This window comes from Denticeps clupeoides, unplaced genomic scaffold (genome assembly GCF_900700375.1).
Source record: "Denticeps clupeoides unplaced genomic scaffold, fDenClu1.1, whole genome shotgun sequence".
Lineage (NCBI taxonomy): Eukaryota > Metazoa > Chordata > Actinopteri > Clupeiformes > Denticipitidae > Denticeps > Denticeps clupeoides.
The window spans coordinates 96,140-117,622 of record NW_021630086.1 but is presented as its reverse complement, the minus strand read 5'-3'; the positions used below and the strand labels follow the sequence as shown (position 1 = coordinate 117,622).

General features: G+C 38.9%; 1 non-coding gene and 1 pseudogene across 1 annotated transcript; both read right to left on the bottom strand.

The window, feature by feature from the left end:
- Nucleotides 1–575: 575 nt before the first annotated feature.
- Nucleotides 576–7,639, bottom strand: LOC114782640 (mitogen-activated protein kinase 12-like; annotated as a pseudogene).
- trnat-ugu (transfer RNA threonine (anticodon UGU)) lies at nt 1,377–1,449 on the bottom strand. Its single transcript has one exon. It is a non-coding gene; the product is annotated as a tRNA-Thr (tRNA).
- Nucleotides 7,640–21,483: the final 13,844 nt, after the last annotated feature.

Below are 21,483 nucleotides of genomic sequence, written 5' to 3'. Positions count from 1 at the left end.
AAAGTTTTCAGATTCTGATTTCTGATCTGTTTCCTACACAGAGAACATGATGACACCTGGTGGTCAAAAAAATAGCAAATCATTAAATGAACCAACATTTTGCAGGTGAATCTTCACAGATGACATCATGCTGGTAACATAGGAATGACTGCCATGTATGATCAAGTAAATGTGGCCAAAGATCATACTGTTAATTTCCTACTCCATGCTGTAATGTTTGTCATACTGTAGTTTTCTTTCATAATGTAATTTTTCTGCTCCTTGCATGGGTGATATTTATTAACACACCAGGGCGATTAGGCCCTGTTATATACAGAAGAGAAGCCGCTGGAAGACGTGGACTCAGTTTCCTGACAATCACCACATGTCTGCGGGTTTCTTTTTGCTCTTCCTTTGTTTCCCCTGTTTTTGGTCCTTGTGCCGTTTTTGTATTTAAATAAATCTTTTTGTGTCAAAATGTCCTTCACTCCTAGATTCGTCCAGCCCACACCACACACACCTTTGGACCAAACCTTTACAAAGACCTAAAGGCAAAGGCTGCACAGACCCTTCAAGAGAAAGCGTCACCATAAAGATAAATATCTAGATGTTGGCAGAACTTTATTAAAAATACACCAAACACAATCATTAGTTACAAAGAAATGATAAATGTCTCACACAAAGACAAACACAGAGCTCATCACATGTCTCAACACATCTCCATTCATTATCTTTTATGTGTATTGTGTTGTCCTATTTACAGTCTGTACGTTGTATGGGTCTGTAAATTAGAAACCCTTTTGATTGTATTGATCTTTGTAGTGTATCTTGTATTGGTGACAAGGTGGACATCATATTTTAAAGATCATATTTTACACAAAATGTTTCAAATTATTTCTAGTTTTATTGGGTTTCATTTGTAGCTCAGTAACAATTGTAGCAACTTTAGAATTTGATGTTTTTAAGAACCAGCTTGTTCCTTCACATTAACAGTCCATTCTGCTAAGTCGCTGTCTTTCCAGGGTTATCAGGGTCAAAGGTCATGATCTCCATGTGAATAAGACCTGTTTTGAGAGAAAAATAAATTTGTTTCATATTTGTCCAAAATATGAAACAATAACTAACTGAATTCAAAGTCCCCACAACATCTCATATCATTAACTTGAAACAAATATATTTAGTGAAAGTGAAGTGATTGTGAAACGTGTCCTCTGTATTTAACCATCACCCTTGGTGAGCAGTGGGCAGCCATGACAGGCACCCAGGGAGCAGCGTGTGGGAACAGTAGTTTGCTCAGTGGCACTGAGCAAATTCGAACCTGCAACCTTCTGATTACGGGAAAACTTCCTTAACCGCTAGGCCACCACTGCCCCAAACTAAATTAAAATGAGATTTGAAGGCTCCAGTGAGGATCGAACTCACGACCCCTGGTTTACAAGACCAGTGCTCTGGCCACTGAGCTATGAAGCCATGGAAGTGATTTCAGTGTAAATGAGATTTACACCGTCAATTGCACACTGATGTTGAATTTAAGAATAAAAGTTTGTGTGATGCAAATTAGATCTGATCATTCTACAAGGACAGCACATTTTCAGGATGCTGTGGGTGTCATCCTGCTTATCTGGAGGCCACTTGAGGTGAGGTATCATCACTGGAGACCTATTGCTTTTTATTAACTCACTTTTCCATTCACCAACAACCAGATCAAGGGTCTCAAACGAGTCATCGTACGGTGGCGACTCCGTCTCTGTCTCTGGGGTCGTGGAACTCTGAGAAGTACGGGTGAGATAGGCCCTCAGTCGCACTCATCCTGGTCTCCGGATCCAGAAGCAGCATAGCCTCCAGCATATGAACAACTGAACGAAAGGACAACTTCCAATTAATGTCATATTTCAATGTCTTTTTAGTTTATATTATTATTATCATGCATGCCTCTGATGTCATGATTACCACTTGGATCCATGGAAGAGAAGATCTCCCGAAAGTCCTTCTTCTTCTGAAAAGGGAGGCTCTGGACGTAAGATCTGGCCTGCACAGAAACACCAGAACCATCTCAACACACTTCTAAACAAAAATAACACAAAATTAAGACTCTATGATATTTACCAATTAATTGCAATATGTTGCATAGACCAGGCAAATTAATCATTTCAACCTTGTCTAGAAGTGATAAGTTATCATCATCATCTGTATGCAGCAGTTTGGTAGAACTGAATGGAGATCTTCATTTCTCCACAGACATCGGTGTCTGAATTTAATTTTATTTTTAAATCTGAATATCCAGCTGACGGTTCAGGTCTGTCCATCTGAGAAGCTCATACAGTAGATCTGAGTTACATGAGCTTCTGCAGATGCCTGTGTTGGCTCACTGAACAGAAAGGTAGAGTACATCTTCACTCTGCATCCTCTTCACCAGCGTGGAACTGGGTGTGCCCGTCACCCGCAGAATCTTCTTCAGCTGGTCAATACCTGAGAGAAGGTGTCGAGGAAATCACCATCCCACACACACACCTACACACACCATAAACCTCAAGTGAAGGATACTGTCGCTGCCAGGAAAAAGGACGTGTCCAGTCATCATCTCAGCCAGAATGCAACCTGCTGACCACATGTCCACTACACAGGAAGAGGAATCATGAGACATCTTTCACAGTGGGAGCACGTTTTACATGCGGAGGTCAAGATTCCACCTTTTTGGCTGTAGTGCATCCAGTTGAAGATGACCTCTGGTGCTCTGTACCAGCGTGTGACCACATATCCAGTCATCTCACTCTCCGTGTGCCTCGCTAAACCAAAATCCAAGATCTACAAGAAGAAAAAAAGTGCTTTTATTTCCTCCTAAGGGCTGATTGAGATGTGTGTGTCTTATTAAATTCCATATGGAAATTAGGACACAGAGACACAAGGACACAGAGACACAAGAATAACACAAAATAAAATGACAGGAAGATGCTGTCACTACACCTTAAAGCACACTTGCTACTTCATACATGAGACACGTCATTCAAAAATAAATCTATTCAAAACACACCTGAACACCTACAAAAAGACCTCGCTTCAGCTAGAACTTTACAAGCGAGAGAGAGGAGGACAGTATGTGTAGACAGTAAATACAGTCAAGTACAGTAAAAAAGAGGTTCATGAAGAGCCTGGTGAACCTGGTGCTCCACAAGCAACAGCAGATGAATAACTGTAGAGAAAAAAGTGAAGTATTCTGTCTGTCACGCTGTTTTGACATGGCGAGGAAGGAGGTCTGGAACGATGGTCGGACAAGGCGAGGAAGAAGGACAGCGTATCAGCTATATAGTAATGCCATACACAATTACAATTTTTTGTTACAGACAATCTTTCACATGCATCCTCATCAACTGATTTACGGGGCTGAATTCCCGACCAGAGGAATATAACATAACCGGGCAGTGAGGAATATAATATAACCGGAGAGTGAGGACTATAATATAACCGGGAGAGTGAGGAATATAACATAAACCGGACAGTGAGGAATATAACTATAACCGGACAGTGAGGAATATAATATAACCGCGGCAGTGAGGAATATAATATAACCGGGAGTGAGGAATATAATATAACCGAGAGTGAGGAATATAATATAACGGAGAGTGAGGAATATAAATAACCGGACAGTGAGGGAATATAACTATAACCGGACAGTGAGGAATAATATAAACCGGACAGTGAGGACTATAATAACCGGGTAGTGAGGAATATAATATAACCGGAGAGTGAGGAATATAATATAACCGGAGAGTGAGGAATATAAACATAACCGGACAGTGAGGAATATAACTATAACCGGACAGTGAAGGAATAATATAACCGGGCAGAATGAGGAATATATATAACGGGCAGTGAGGAATATAATCATAACCGGGCAGTGAGGAATATTAACTATAACGGACAGTGAGGAAATAATATGACGGACAGTGAGGAATATAATATAACCGGGCAGTGAGGAATATAATATAACCGGGCAGTGAGGAATATAACTATAACCGGACAGTGAGGAATATAATATAACCGGGCAGTGAGGAATATAATATAACCGGGCAGTGAGGAATATAATTAACCGGACAGTGAGGAATATAATATAACCGGACAGTGAGCAATATAACATAACCGGGCACTGAGGAATATATATAACCGGACAGTGAGGAATATAATATAACCGGACAGTGAGCAATATAACATAACCGGGCAGTGAGGAATATAATATAACCGGACAGTGAGGAATATAATATAACCGGGCAGTGAGGAATATAATATAACCGGACAGTGAGGAATATAATATAACCGGGCAGTGAGGAATATAATATAACCGGACAGTGAGGAATATAACTATAACCGGACAGTGAGGAATATAATATAACCGGGCACTGACGAATATAATTAACCGGACAGTGAGGAATATAATATAACCGGGTAGTGAGGAATATAACATAACCGGGCAGTGAGGAATATAATATAAACCGGACAGTGAGGGAATATAACTATAACCGGACCAGTGAGGAATATAATATAACGGGCAGTGAGGAATATAATATAACCGGGAGAGTGAGATATAATATAACCGGAGCGTGAGGAATATAACATAACCGGACAGTGAGGAATTCTAACTATAACCGGACAGTGAGGAATATAATATAACCGGGCAGTGAGGAATATAATATAACCGGGCAGTGAGGATATAACTATAACCGGACCGTGAGGAATATAATTATAACCGGGCAGTGAGGAATATAATATAACCGGACAGTGAGCAATATAACATAACCGGGCACTGAGGAATATAATATAACCGGACCGTGAGGAATATAATATAACCGGGACAGTGAGCAATATAACCATAACCGGGCAGTGAGGAATATAATATAACCGGACAGTGAGGAATATAATATAACGGGCAGTGAGGAGATATAATATAACCGGACAGTGAGGAATATAATATAACCGGACAGTGAGCAATATAACATAACCGGGCAGTGAGGAATATAATATAACCGGGCAGTGAGGAATATAATATAACCGGACAGTGAGGAATATAATATAACCGGGCACTGAGGAATATAATATAACCGGACAGTGAGGACTATAATATAACCGGACAGTGAGGAATATAACATAACCGGGCACTGAGGAATATAATATAACCGGACAGTGAGGAATATAATATAACCGGACAGTGAGCAATATAACATAACGGGCAGTGAGGAATATAATATAACGGACAGTGAGCAATATAACATAACCGGGCACTGAGGAATATAATAACCGGACAGTGAGGAATATAATATCTAACCGGAAAGTGAGGCAATATAACATAACCGGCAGTGAGGAATATTAATATAACCGGGCCAGTGAGGAATATAACATAACCGGGCAGTGAGGAATATAATATACACCGGACAGTGAGGAATATAATATAAACCGGGCAGTGAGGAATATAATATAACCGGACAGTGGAGGAATATAACATAACCGGACAGTGAGGAATATAACATAACCGGACAGTGAGGAATATAACATAACCGGACAGTGAGGAATATAACATAACCGGACAGTCAGGAATATAACATAACCGGACAGAGTGAGGACTATAATATAACCGGACAGTGAGGAATATAACATAACCGGGCACTGAGGAATATAATATAACCGGAGAGTGAGGAATATAATATAACCGGACGAGTGAGGAATATAACATAACCGGACAGTGAGGAATATAATATAACCGGGCACTGAGGAATATAACTATAACCAGACAGTGAGGAATATAATATAACCGGAGAGTGAGGAATATAACATAACCAGACAGTGAGGAAAATAACTATAACCGGACAGTGAGGAATATAATATAACCGGGTAGTGAGGAATATAATATAACTGAGCTGTGAGGAATATAACATAACCGGGCAGTGAGGAATATAACATAACCGGGTAGTGAGGAATATAATATAACCGGGTAGTGAGGAATATAATATAATCGAGCTGTGAGGAATATAATATAATCGAGCTGTGAGGGGAAACCACCATCAGCCTTCAAGGGCTCCTGCACCATCGCTCCAAACTGACAGAACAGCCCAAGGCCGTGATCGTTGCCCGTCCCCCCGTCTTCTGGTTTATTTACTGCTGTGTAAATTTTCACAAAAACTGTTATAAAGATGCAATATACAAGCAAATATACTTCAATTACCTTTAATTCACAGTTTTCACTGACTGCCAGATTGCTCGGTTTGAGATCCTAGGAAAAGCAGATATTGATGATTAGTATTATTGTTATGTCTAAATGGACATTGTTCTAAAAAACATGGTACACACCCGATGGATAATTCCTGCAGAGTGAATGTACTGTAAGAAAAGCATTTTCCTGTCAGAATTCCCACATGGACATAAAGAGGCGTGTGAGAGACGGTGTGGTCAGACCTTCAGTCCACGCAGCATTTGATAGAACAGATATGATATGATTCTTTCTGTCAGCCTCTTGCTCTTCATGATGTGATCAAGGTCTTGAGCCACGAATGGCATGACCATGTAGCTGTGACACGGAAACAGACTGTTATGGACTATGAAGTATTATACACATATTTCATCATCATCACAATACATCCATTTTATTAGTAGTATTTTACACACACACACACACACACACAGAGAGGGAGAGAGAGGGGGGGAGAGAGAGAGGGAGAGAGAGGGGGGAGATAGAGAGGGAGGGGAGAGATGGAGAGAAAGCGAGGGGGGGGAGAGAGAGGGAGAGAGAGGGGGGAGAGGGAGAGGGAGGGGAGAGATGGAGAGAAAGAGAGGGGGGGGGAGACAGAGAAAGAGAGGGGGGGAGAGGGGGATGGGGGGAGAGAGAGGGAGAGAGAAAGAGAGGGAGAGAGAGGGTGGGAGGGAGAGAGGGGGGAGAGAGAGAGAGACAGAGAGAGAGAGGGGGGAGAGAGAGAGAGGGGGGTAGAGAGAGAGAGAGAGAGGTGTGACAGACAGGTAGAGAGAGAGAGAGAGAGGGGTAGAGAGAGAGAGGGAGGAAGAGAGAGAGAGAGGTCCAACTTGTCTGAACACAACAGGAATGTATTTTTCTGCTGTCATACATACAAAGTGTCGAATTTCTCCAGCTCTGTGTCAGGTGTGAAGACGTTCAACAAGCTGATGACCTACAGGAACGAAAGAGCATGAGACGCATGGAGGGACGTTATTTACAGTAAAAATCTGGATCTGGGTCCCTCTTACGTTCTCGTGCTGAATGTGGCGGAGCAGCCGCAGCTCGCGATAGGCCCGCTTGGCGAGGATCAAGGACTGGAAGGGTCGATAGAGCTTCTTAATCGCCACTTTCTCCTTCGTCTTCTGATCTACGGCAGAACTGAATGTGGCAAACAGAGTTCATTTGTCCAAAGCGTCACTCTTCACAAAGCTCAGTTCATTCAAATAATCTAAAGGTTATTTCAGCTCCTTTCTCAGCATGTGGAGACCGAAACCCACCACACGGTCCCGTAGGCGCCGGAGCCGACGGGCTTCAGGCTGCCGTATCTGTCCGGAACGTCCCACAGCGTCTTCTGGATCTCCAGCCGGTGGAAGCCCGTCTTCACGGGGGACGTCATGGTGCGTCTGGTCACGTCGCCTTCTCTTCTCTTCTCAGCAGGAGGAACCAACAGGTGAAGAAAAAATGAGACACGCCTACCTGCGAGATCACATGTTCACGTGGTCGGGTTTCCAAGTTGGAAACACCTGGTTCACACACGCCCGCACACACACATTCACCCACAAGCACACACACACACTTACACATTCACCAACAAGCACATAAACACTTACACACACTCACACCACACACACATATTCACCCACAAGCATACACACACTTACACATACACACCACACCCACATTCACCAACAAGCATACACACACTTACACATACACACACCACACCTGCGCACACACACTTACACACACTCACACCACACACACACATTCACCAACAAGCACACACACACTTACACATACACACACCACACCCACATTCACCAACAAGCATACACACACTTACACATACACACACCACACCTGCGCACACACACTCACACCACACACACACACACATTCACCAACAAGCACACACACACTTACACATACACACACCACACCCACATTCACCAACAAGCATACACACACTTACACATACACACACCACACCTGCGCACACACACTCACACCACACACACACACACATTCACCAACAAGCACACACACACTTACACATACACACACCACACCCACATTCACCAACAAGCATACACACACTTACACATACACACACCACACCTGCGCACACACACTTACACACACTCACACCACACACACACACACACATTCACCAACAAGCACACACACACTTACACATACACACACCACACCCACATTCACCAACAAGCATACACACACTTACACATACACACACCACACCTGCGCACACACACTTACACACCCACACAAACACACACACTCACTCACAAACATGTGTACATACACATACACCAAACTGATTCTATTTGTTATTCTATTTGTTAATTTCCAGCGTTTGTGCTGAAGGTGGCGCTGCAGACCAACTTGCTGGTTTTAACTTGACGAATGAACATTTTATGAGAGTTGAAAAACTGTATTTCTTCATCAGCTCCACCACCACTCCTGTCATCTCACGGCTTTCATGTCCTTCACACTCCTTGAAATATACTTTTCAGCATCAAGCTGCTTTGATGAACCCTGACATCATTTATTTAATGTCTCTAAAATCTCTTGATTTGTGATGAAGTGAAGTGGTATAGTGGTATAGTGGTGAGCATTGCTGCATCCCAAGCAGTTGACTCAGGTTCGATTCCCGGCCAATGCAATCGACCTTTCATGGGCCAGTGGTGGCATAGCGGTTAAGGAAGTGGCCCCATAATCAGAAGGTTCCCGGTTTGAATCCCGACCCACTGAGATACCACTGAGATCCCCTTGATGAAGGTCCCGTCTCCACACACTGCTCCCCTGGCGCCTGTCATGGTGCCCACTGTCACCAAGGGTGATGGTTAAATACAGAGGACACATTTCACCGTGTGCTGTGCTGCTGTGTTTCACAATGACAACCACTTCAGAAGTGAAGTAAAATCTCTTGATTTTTGATGGAGAAGTGAAGTAAAATCTCTGGATTTCTGATGGAGAAGTGAAGCAAAATCTCTTGATTTCAGTAAAATCTCTTGATTTGTGACAGAGAAGTGAAGTAAAATCTCTGGATTTCTGATGGAGAAGTGAAGTAAAATCTCTGGATTTCTGACAGAGAAGTGAAGTAAAATCTCTTGATTTCAGTAAAATCTCTTGATTTGTGACAGAGAAGTGAAGTAAAATCTCTGGATTTCTGATGGAGAAGTGAAGTAAAATCTCTGAATTTCTGATGGAGAAGTGAAGTAAAATCTCTGGATTTCTGATGGAGAAGTGAAGTAAAATCTCTGGATTTCTGATGGAGAAGTAAAGCAAAATCTCTTGATTTCAGTAAAATCTCTGGTTCTTCTGATGGAGAAGTGAAGCAAAATCTCTTGATTTTTGACAGATAAGTAACTAAATTCTCTGGATTTCTGACGGAGAAGTGAAGTAAAATCTCTTGAATTCTGACGGGGAAGTGAAGTAAAATCTCTGTATTTGTGATGGAGAAGTGAAGTAAAATCTCTGTATTTCTGATGGAGAAGTGGAGCAAAATCTCTTGATTTCAGTCAATTCTCTTGATTTGTGACAGAGAAGTGAAGTAAAATCTCTGGATTTCTGATGGAGAAGTGAAGTAAAAGCTCTGGATTTCTGACAGAGAAGTGAAGTAAAATCTCTTGATTTCAGTAAAATCTCTTGATTTGTGACAGAGAAGTGAAGTAAAATCTCTGGATTTCTGATGGAGTAGTGAAGTAAAATCTCTGAATTTCTGACAGAGAAGTGAAGTAAAATCTCTTGATTTCAGTAAAATCTCTTGATTTGTGACAGAGAAGTGAAGTAAAATCTCTGGATTTCTGATAGAGTAGTGAAGTAAAATCTCTGAATTTCTGATGGAGAAGTGAAGTAAAATCTCTGGATTTCTGATGGAGAAGTGAAGCAAAATCTCTTGATTTCAGTAAAATCTCTTGATTTGTGACAGAGAAGTGAAGTAAAATCTCTGGATTTCTGATGGAGAAGTGAAGCAAAATCTCTTGATTTCAGAAAAATCTCTGTATTTGTGAATATTTTTCACAAATACACAAATACTTTGTGAATATTTTTTACAAATACTCTGTATTTGTGACGGAGAAGTGAAGTAAAATCTCTGTATTTCTGATGGAGAAGTGAAGCAAAATCTCTTGATTTCAGTAAAATCTCTTGATTTGTGACAGAGAAGTGAAGTAAAATCTCTTGATTTCAGTAAAATCTCTTGATTTGTGACAGAGAAGTGAAGTAAAATCTCTGGATTTCTGAATGAGAAGTGAAGTAAAATCTCTGGATTTCTGATGGAGAAGTGAAGCAAAATCTCTTGATTTCAGTAAAATCTCTTGATTTTTGACAAATAAGAAACTAAATTCTCTGGATTTCTGACGGAGAAGTGAAGTAAAATCTCTTGAATTCTGACGGGGAAGTGAAGTAAAATCTCTTGAATTCTGACGGGGAAGTGAAGTAAAATCTCTGTATTTGTGACGGAGAAGTGAAGTAAAAGCTCTGGATTTCTGACAGAGAAGTGAAGTAAAATCTCTTGATTTCAGTAAAATCTCTTGATTTGTGACAGAGAAGTGAAGTAAAATCTCTGGATTTCTGATGGAGTAGTGAAGTAAAATCTCTGAATTTCTGATGGAGAAGTGAAGTAAAATCTCTGGATTTCTGATGGAGAAGTGAAGCAAAATCTCTTGATTTCAGAAAAATCTCTGTATTTGTGAATATTTTTCACAAACACAAATACTTTGTGAATATTTTTTACAAATACTCTGTATTTGTGACGGAGAAGTGAAGTAAAATCTCTGTATTTCTGATGGAGAAGTGAAGCAAAATCTCTTGACTTCAGTAAAATCTCTTGATTTGTGACAGAGAAGTGAAGTAAAATCTCTGGATTTCTGATGGAGAAGTGAAGCAAAATCTCTTGATTTCAGTAAAATCTCTTGATTTGTGACAGAGAAGTGAAGTAAAATCTCTGGATTTCTGATGGAGAAGTGAAGCAAAATCTCTTGATTTCAGAAAAATCTCTGTATTTGTGAATATTTTTCACAAATACACAAATACTTTGTGAATATTTTTTACAAATACTCTGTATTTGTGACGGAGAAGTGAAGTAAAATCTCTGTATTTCTGATGGAGAAGTGAAGCAAAATCTCTTGATTTCAGTAAAATCTCTTGATTTGTGACAGAGAAGTGAAGTAAAATCTCTTGATTTCAGTAAAATCTCTTGATTTGTGACAGAGAAGTGAAGTAAAATCTCTGGATTTCTGAATGAGAAGTGAAGTAAAATCTCTGGATTTCTGATGGAGAAGTGAAGCAAAATCTCTTGATTTCAGTAAAATCTCTTGATTTTTGACAGATAAGAAACTAAATTCTCTGGATTTCTGACGGAGAAGTGAAGTAAAATCTCTTGAATTCTGACGGGGAAGTGAAGTAAAATCTCTTGAATTCTGACGGGGAAGTGAAGTAAAATCTCTGTATTTGTGACGGAGAAGTGAAGTAAAATCTCTGTATTTCTGATGGAGAAGTGAAGCAAAATCTCTTGATTTCAGTCAATTCTCTTGATTTGTGACAGAGAAGTGAAGTAAAATCTCTGGATTTCTGATGGAGAAGTGAAGTAAAAGCTCTGGATTTCTGACAGAGAAGTGAAGTAAAATCTCTTGATTTCAGTAAAATCTCTTGATTTGTGACAGAGAAGTGAAGTAAAATCTCTGGATTTCTGATGGAGTAGTGAAGTAAAATCTCTGAATTTCTGATGGAGAAGTGAAGTAAAATCTCTGGATTTCTGATGGAGAAGTGAAGCAAAATCTCTTGATTTCAGAAAAATCTCTGTATTTGTGAATATTTTTCACAAACACAAATACTTTGTGAATATTTTTTACAAATACTCTGTATTTGTGACGGAGAAGTGAAGTAAAATCTCTGTATTTCTGATGGAGAAGTGAAGCAAAATCTCTTGACTTCAGTAAAATCTCTTGATTTGTGACAGAGAAGTGAAGTAAAATCTCTGGATTTCTGAATGAGAAGTGAAGTAAAATCTCTGGATTTCTGATGGAGAAGTGAAGCAAAATCTCTTGATTTCAGTAAAATCTCTTGATTTTTGACGGATAAGTAACTAAATTCTCTGGATTTCTGACGGAGAAGTGAAGTAAAAACTCTTGAATTCTGACGGGGAAGTGAAGTAAAATCTCTGTATTTGTGACGGGGAAGTGAAGTAAAATCTCTGGAAAAGTGAAGTAAAATCTCGGTATTTGTGACGGAGAAGTGAAGTAAAATCTCTGGATTTTCTGATGGAGAAGTGAAGTAAAATCTCTGGATTTCTGACGGAGATGTGAAGTAAAATCTCTTGATTTCAGTAAAATCTCTTGATTTGTGACAGAGAAGTGAAGTAAAATCTCTGAATTTCTGATGGAGAAGTGAAGTAAAATCTCTGGATTTCTGATGGAGAAGTGAAGCAAAATCTCTTGATTTCAGTAAAATCTCTTGATTTGTGACAGAGAAGTGAAGTAAAATCTCTGAATTTCTGATGGAGAAGTGAAGTAAAATCTCTGGATTTCTGATGGAGAAGTGAAGCAAAATCTCTTGATTTCAGTAAAATCTCTTGATTTGTGACAGAGAAGTGAAGTAAAATCTCTGGATTTCTGATGGAGAAGTGAAGTAAAATCTCTGGATTTTTGATGGAGAAGTGAAGCAAAATCTCTTGATTTCAGTAAAATCTCTTGTTCTTCTGATGGAGAAGTGAAGCAAAATCTCTTTATTTCAGTAAAAATCTCTTGATTTTTTTTAACGGATAAGTAACTAAATCCTCTGGATTTCTGACAGAGAAGTGAAGCAAAATCTTTTGACTTCAGTAAAATCTCTTGATTTGTGACAGAGAAGTGAAGTAAAATCTCTGGATTTCTGAATGAGAAGTGAAGTAAAATCTCTGGATTTCTGATGGAGAAGTGAAGCAAAATCTCTTGATTTCAGTAAAATCTCTTGATTTTTGACGGATAAGTAACTAAATTCTCTGGATTTCTGACGGAGAAGTGAAGTAAAAACTCTTGAATTCTGACGGGGAAGTGAAGTAAAATCTCTGTATTTGTGACGGGGAAGTGAAGTAAAATCTCTGTATTTGTGACGGGGAAGTGAAGTAAAATCTCTGGATTTTCTGATGGAGAAGTGAAGTAAAATCTCTGGATTTCTGACAGAGACGTGAAGTAAAATCTCTTGATTTCAGTAAAATCTCTTGATTTTTGACGGATAAGTAACTAAATTCTCTGGATTTCTGACGGAGAAGTGAAGTAAAAACTCTTGAATTCTGACGGGGAAGTGAAGTAAAATCTCTGTATTTGTGACGGGGAAGTGAAGTAAAATCTCGGTATTTGTGACGGAGAAGTGAAGTAAAATCTCTGGATTTTCTGATGGAGAAGTGAAGTAAAATCTCTGGATTTCTGACAGAGACGTGAAGTAAAATCTCTTGATTTCAGTAAAATCTCTTGATTTGTGACAGAGAAGTGAAGTAAAATCTCTGGATTTCTGATGGAGAAGTGAAGTAAAATCTCAGAATTTTTGATGGAGAAGTGAAGCAAAACCTCTTGATTTCAGTAAAATCTCTGGTTCTTCTGATGGAGAAGTGAAGCAAAATCTCTTGATTTCAGTAAAATCTCTTGATTTTTGACGGATAAGTAACTAAATCCTCTGGATTTCTGACGGAGAACTGAAGTAAAATCTCTTGATTTCAGTAAAATCTCTTGATTTGTGACAGAGAAGTGAAGTAAAATCTCTGGATTTCTGATGGAGAAGTGAAGCAAAATCTATTGATTTCAGTAAAATCTCTTGATTTTTGACGGATAAGTAACTAAATTCTCTGGATTTCTGATGGAGAAGTGAAGTAAAAACTCTTGAATTCTGATGGGGAAGTGAAGTAAAATCTCTTGAATTCTGACGGGGAAGTGAAGTAAAATCTCTGTATTTGTGACGGGGAAGTGAAGTAAAATCTCTGGAGAAGTGAAGTAAAATCTCGGTATTTGTGACGGGGAAGTGAAGTAAAATCTCTGTATTTGTGACGGGGAAGTGAAGTAAAATCTCTGTATTTGTGACGGGGAAGTGAAGTAAAATCTCTGGAGAAGTGAAGTAAAATCTCGGTATTTGTGACGGGGAAGTGAAGTAAAATCTCTGTATTTGTGACGGGGAAGTGAAGTAAAATCTCTGTATTTGTGACGGGGAAGTGAAGTAAAACCTCTGGAGAAGTGAAGTAAAATCTCTGTATTTGTAACGGAGAAGTGAAGTAAAACCTCTGTATTTGTGATGGGGAAGTGAAGTAAAACCTCTGGAGAAGTGAAGTAAAATCTCTGTATTTGTGACGGGGAAGTGAAGTAAAATCTCTGTATTTGTGACGGGGAAGTGAAGTAAAACCTCTGTATTTGTGACGGGGAAGTGAAGTAAAATCTCTGTATTTGTGACGGGGAAGTGAAGTAAAACCTCTGGAGAAGTGAAGTAAAATCTCTGTATTTGTGACGGAGAAGTGAAGTAAAATCTCTGTATTTGTGACGGGGAAGTGAAGTAAAATCTCTGTATTTGTGACGGGGAAGTGAAGTAAAACCTCTGGAGAAGTGAAGTAAAATCTCTGTATTTGTGACGGGGAAGTGAAGTAAAATCTCTGTATTTGTGACGGGGAAGTGAAGTAAAATCTCTGGAGAAGTGAAGTAAAATCTCTGTATTTGTGACGGGGAAGTGAAGTAAAATCTCTGTATTTGTGACGGGGAAGTGAAGTAAAACCTCTGGAGAAGTGAAGTAAAATCTCTGTATTTGTGACGGGGAAGTGAAGTAAAACCTCTGTATTTGTGACGGGGAAGTGAAGTAAAATCTCTGGATTTCTGATGGAGAAGTGAAGCAAAATCTCTTGATTTCAGTAAAATCTCTTGATTTGTGACAGAGAAGTGAAGTAAAATCTCTGGATTTCTGATGGAGAAGTGAAGTAAAATCTCTGGATTTTTGATGGAGAAGTGAAGCAAAATCTCTTGATTTCAGTAAAATCTCTGGTTCTTCTGATGGAGAAGTGAAGCAAAATCTCTTGATTTCAGTAAAAATCTCTTGATTTTTGACGGATAAGTAACTAAATCCTCTGGATTTCTGACAGAGAAGTGAAGCAAAATCTTTTGACTTCAGTAAAATCTCTTGATTTGTGACAGAGAAGTGAAGTAAAATCTCTGGATTTCTGAATGAGAAGTGAAGTAAAATCTCTGGATTTCTGATGGAGAAGTGAAGCAAAATCTCTTGATTTCAGTAAAATCTCTTGATTTTTGACGGATAAGTAACTAAATTCTCTGGATTTCTGACGGAGAAGTGAAGTAAAAACTCTTGAATTCTGACGGGGAAGTGAAGTAAAATCTCTGTATTTGTGATGGGGAAGTGAAGTAAAATCTCTGTATTTGTGACGGGGAAGTGAAGTAAAATCTCTGGATTTTCTGATGGAGAAGTGAAGTAAAATCTCTGGATTTCTGACAGAGACGTGAAGTAAAATCTCTTGATTTCAGTAAAATCTCTTGATTTTTGACGGATAAGTAACTAAATTCTCTGGATTTCTGACGGAGAAGTGAAGTAAAAACTCTTGAATTCTGACGGGGAAGTGAAGTAAAATCTCTGTATTTGTGACGGGGAAGTGAAGTAAAATCTCGGTATTTGTGACGGAGAAGTGAAGTAAAATCTCTGGATTTTCTGATGGAGAAGTGAAGTAAAATCTCTGGATTTCTGACAGAGACGTGAAGTAAAATCTCTTGATTTCAGTAAAATCTCTTGATTTGTGACAGAGAAGTGAAGTAAAATCTCTGGATTTCTGATGGAGAAGTGAAGTAAAATCTCTGAATTTTTGATGGAGAAGTGAAGCAAAACCTCTTGATTTCAGTAAAATCTCTGGTTCTTCTGATGGAGAAGTGAAGCAAAATCTCTTGATTTCAGTAAAATCTCTTGATTTTTGACGGATAAGTAACTAAATCCTCTGGATTTCTGACGGAGAACTGAAGTAAAATCTCTTGATTTCAGTAAAATCTCTTGATTTGTGACAGAGAAGTGAAGTAAAATCTCTGGATTTCTGATGGAGAAGTGAAGCAAAATCTCTTGATTTCAGTAAAATCTCTTGATTTTTGACGGATAAGTAACTAAATTCTCTGGATTTCTGATGGAGAAGTGAAGTAAAAACTCTTGAATTCTGATGGGGAAGTGAAGTAAAATCTCTTGAATTCTGACGGGGAAGTGAAGTAAAATCTCTGTATTTGTGACGGGGAAGTGAAGTAAAATCTCTGGAGAAGTGAAGTAAAATCTCGGTATTTGTGACGGGGAAGTGAAGTAAAATCTCTGTATTTGTGACGGGGAAGTGAAGTAAAATCTCTGTATTTGTGACGGGGAAGTGAAGTAAAATCTCTGGAGAAGTGAAGTAAAATCTCGGTATTTGTGACGGGGAAGTGAAGTAAAATCTCTGTATTTGTGACGGGGAAGTGAAGTAAAATCTCTGTATTTGTGACGGGGAAGTGAAGTAAAACCTCTGGAGAAGTGAAGTAAAATCTCTGTATTTGTAACGGAGAAGTGAAGTAAAACCTCTGTATTTGTGACAGGGAAGTGAAGTAAAACCTCTGGAGAAGTGAAGTAAAATCTCTGTATTTGTGACGGGGAAGTGAAGTAAAATCTCTGTATTTGTGACGGGGAAGTGAAGTAAAACCTCTGTATTTGTGACGGGGAAGTGAAGTAAAATCTCTGTATTTGTGACGGGGAAGTGAAGTAAAACCTCTGGAGAAGTGAAGTAAAACCTCTGTATTTGTGACGGGGAAGTGAAGTAAAACCTCTGGAGAAGTGAAGTAAAATCTCTGTATTTGTGACGGGGAAGTGAAGTAAAACCTCTGGAGAAGTGAAGTAAAATCTCTGTATTTGTGACGGGGAAGTGAAGTAAAATCTCGGTATTTGTGATGGGGATGTGAAGTAAAATCTCTGTATTTGTGACGGGGAAGTGAAGTAAAATCTCGGTATTTGTGACGGGGAAGTGAAGTAAAATCTCTGTATTTGTGACGGGGAAGTGAAGTAAAATCTCTGTATTTGTGACGGGGAAGTGAAGTAAAATCTCTGTATTTGTGACGGGGAAGTGAAGTAAAATCTCTGGATTTTCTGATGGAGAAGTGAAGTAAAATCTCTGGATTTCTGACAGAGACGTGAAGTAAAATCTCTTGATTTCAGTAAAATCTCTTGATTTTTGACGGATAAGTAACTAAATTCTCTGGATTTCTGACGGAGAAGTGAAGTAAAAACTCTTGAATTCTGACGGGGAAGTGAAGTAAAATCTCTGTATTTGTGACGGGGAAGTGAAGTAAAATCTCGGTATTTGTGACGGAGAAGTGAAGTAAAATCTCTGGATTTTCTGATGGAGAAGTGAAGTAAAATCTCTGGATTTCTGACAGAGACGTGAAGTAAAATCTCTTGATTTCAGTAAAATCTCTTGATTTGTGACAGAGAAGTGAAGTAAAATCTCTGGATTTCTGATGGAGAAGTGAAGTAAAATCTCAGAATTTTTGATGGAGAAGTGAAGCAAAACCTCTTGATTTCAGTAAAATCTCTGGTTCTTCTGATGGAGAAGTGAAGCAAAATCTCTTGATTTCAGTAAAATCTCTTGATTTTTGACGGATAAGTAACTAAATCCTCTGGATTTCTGACGGAGAACTGAAGTAAAATCTCTTGATTTCAGTAAAATCTCTTGATTTGTGACAGAGAAGTGAAGTAAAATCTCTGGATTTCTGATGGAGAAGTGAAGCAAAATCTATTGATTTCAGTAAAATCTCTTGATTTTTGACGGATAAGTAACTAAATTCTCTGGATTTCTGATGGAGAAGTGAAGTAAAAACTCTTGAATTCTGATGGGGAAGTGAAGTAAAATCTCTTGAATTCTGACGGGGAAGTGAAGTAAAATCTCTGTATTTGTGACGGGGAAGTGAAGTAAAATCTCTGGAGAAGTGAAGTAAAATCTCGGTATTTGTGACGGGGAAGTGAAGTAAAATCTCTGTATTTGTGACGGGGAAGTGAAGTAAAATCTCTGTATTTGTGACGGGGAAGTGAAGTAAAATCTCTGGAGAAGTGAAGTAAAATCTCGGTATTTGTGACGGGGAAGTGAAGTAAAATCTCTGTATTTGTGACGGGGAAGTGAAGTAAAATCTCTGTATTTGTGACGGGGAAGTGAAGTAAAACCTCTGGAGAAGTGAAGTAAAATCTCTGTATTTGTAACGGAGAAGTGAAGTAAAACCTCTGTATTTGTGACGGGGAAGTGAAGTAAAACCTCTGGAGAAGTGAAGTAAAATCTCTGTATTTGTGACGGGGAAGTGAAGTAAAATCTCTGTATTTGTGACGGGGAATTGAAGTAAAACCTCTGTATTTGTGACGGGGAAGTGAAGTAAAATCTCTGTATTTGTGACGGGGAAGTGAAGTAAAACCTCTGGAGAAGTGAAGTAAAATCTCTGTATTTGTGACGGAGAAGTAAAGTAAAATCTCTGTATTTGTGACGGGGAAGTGAAGTAAAATCTCTGTATTTGTGACGGGGAAGTGAAGTAAAACCTCTGGAGAAGTGAAGTAAAATCTCTGTATTTGTGACGGGGAAGTGAAGTAAAATCTCTGTATTTGTGACGGGGAAGTGAAGTAAAATCTCTGGAGAAGTGAAGTAAAATCTCTGTATTTGTGACGGGGAAGTGAAGTAAAATCTCTGTATTTGTGACGGGGAAGTGAAGTAAAACCTCTGGAGAAGTGAAGTAAAATCTCTGTATTTGTGACAGGGAAGTGAAGTAAAACCTCTGTATTTGTGACGGGGAAGTGAAGTAAAATCTCTGTATTTGTGACGGGGAAGTGAAGTAAAATCTCTGGATTTCTGATGGAGAAGTGAAGCAAAATCTCTTGATTTCAGTAAAATCTCTTGATTTGTGACAGAGAAGTGAAGTAAAATCTCTGGATTTTTGATGGAGAAGTGAAGCAAAATCTCTTGATTTCAGTAAAATCTCTGGTTCTTCTGATGGAGAAGTGAAGCAAAATCTCTTGATTTCAGTAAAAATCTCTTGATTTTTGACGGATAAGTAACTAAATCCTCTGGATTTCTGACAGAGAAGTGAAGCAAAATCTTTTGACTTCAGTAAAATCTCTTGATTTGTGACAGAGAAGTGAAGTAAAATCTCTGGATTTCTGAATGAGAAGTGAAGTAAAATCTCTGGATTTCTGATGGAGAAGTGAAGCAAAATCTCTTGATTTCAGTAAAATCTCTTGATTTTTGACGGATAAGTAACTAAATTCTCTGGATTTCTGACGGAGAAGTGAAGTAAAAACTCTTGAATTCTGACGGGGAAGTGAAGTAAAATCTCTGTATTTGTGACGGGGAAGTGAAGTAAAATCTCTGTATTTGTGACGGGGAAGTGAAGTAAAATCTCTGGATTTTCTGATGGAGAAGTGAAGTAAAATCTCTGGATTTCTGACAGAGACGTGAAGTAAAATCTCTTGATTTCAGTAAAATCTCTTGATTTTTGACGGATAAGTAACTAAATTCTCTGGATTTCTGACGGAGAAGTGAAGTAAAAACTCTTGAATTCTGACGGGGAAGTGAAGTAAAATCTCTGTATTTGTGACGGGGAAGTGAAGTAAAATCTCGGTATTTGTGACGGGGAAGTGAAGTAAAATCTCTGGATTTTCTGATGGAGAAGTGAAGTAAAATCTCTGGATTTCTGACAGAGACGTGAAGTAAAATCTCTTGATTTCAGTAAAATCTCTTGATTTGTGACAGAGAAGTGAAGTAAAATCTCTGGATTTCTGATGGAGAAGTGAAGTAAAATCTCTGAATTTTTGATGGAGAAGTGAAGCAAAACCTCTTGATTTCAGTAAAATCTCTGGTTCTTCTGATGGAGAAGTGAAGCAAAATCTCTTGATTTCAGTAAAATCTCTTGATTTTTGACGGATAAGTAACTAAATCCTCTGGATTTCTGACGGAGAACTGAAGTAAAATCTCTTGATTTCAGTAAAATCTCTTGATTTGTGACAGAGAAGTGAAGTAAAATCTCTGGATTTCTGATGGAGAAGTGAAGCAAAATCTCTTGATTTCAGTAAAATCTCTTGATTTTTGACGGATAAGTAACTAAATTCTCTGGATTTCTGATGGAGAAGTGAAGTAAAAACTCTTGAATTCTGATGGGGAAGTGAAGTAAAATCTCTTGAATTCTGACGGGGAAGTGAAGTAAAATCTCTGTATTTGTGACGGGGAAGTGAAGTAAAATCTCTGTATTTGTGACGGGGAAGTGAAGTAAAATCTCTGTATTTGTGACGGGGAAGTGAAGTAAAATCTCTGGAGAAGTGAAGTAAAATCTCGGTATTTGTGACGGGGAAGTGAAGTAAAATCTCTGTATTTGTGACGGGGAAGTGAAGTAAAATCTCTGTATTTGTGACGGGGAAGTGAAGTAAAACCTCTGGAGAAGTGAAGTAAAATCTCTGTATTTGTAACGGAGAAGTGAAGTAAAACCTCTGTATTTGTGACAGGGAAGTGAAGTAAAACCTCTGGAGAAGTGAAGTAAAATCTCTGTATTTGTGACGGGGAAGTGAAGTAAAATCTCTGTATTTGTGACGGGGAAGTGAAGTAAAACCTCTGTAGTAAAATCTCTGTATTTGTGACGGGGAAGTGAAGTAAAACCTCTGGAGAAGTGAAGTAAAATCTCTGTATTTGTGACGGGGAAGTGAAGTAAAATCTCTGTATTTGTGACGGGGAAGTGAAGTAAAACCTCTGTAGTAAAATCTCTGTATTTGTGACGGGGAAGTGAAGTAAAACCTCTGGAGAAGTGAAGTAAAACCTCTGTATTTGTGACGGGGAAGTGAAGTAAAACCTCTGGAGAAGTGAAGTAAAATCTCTGTATTTGTGACGGGGAAGTGAAGTAAAATCTCGGTATTTGTGACGGGGATGTGAAGTAAAATCTCTGTATTTGTGACGGGGAAGTGAAGTAAAATCTCGGTATTTGTGACGGGGATGTGAAGTAAAATCTCTGTATTTGTGACGGGGAAGTGAAGTAAAATCTCGGTATTTGTGACGGGGAAGTGAAGTAAAATCTCTGTATTTGTGACGGGGAAGTGAAGTAAAATCTCTGTATTTGTGACGGGGAAGTGAAGTAAAATCTCTGGAGAAGTGAAGTAAAATCTCTGTATTTGTGACGGGGAAGTGAAGTAAAATCTCTGTATTTGTGACGGAGAAGTGAAGTAAAACCTCTGGAGAAGTGAAGTGTCCCTCCTTCTCCTCCCTCCTTCTTCTCCTCCCTCTGCCC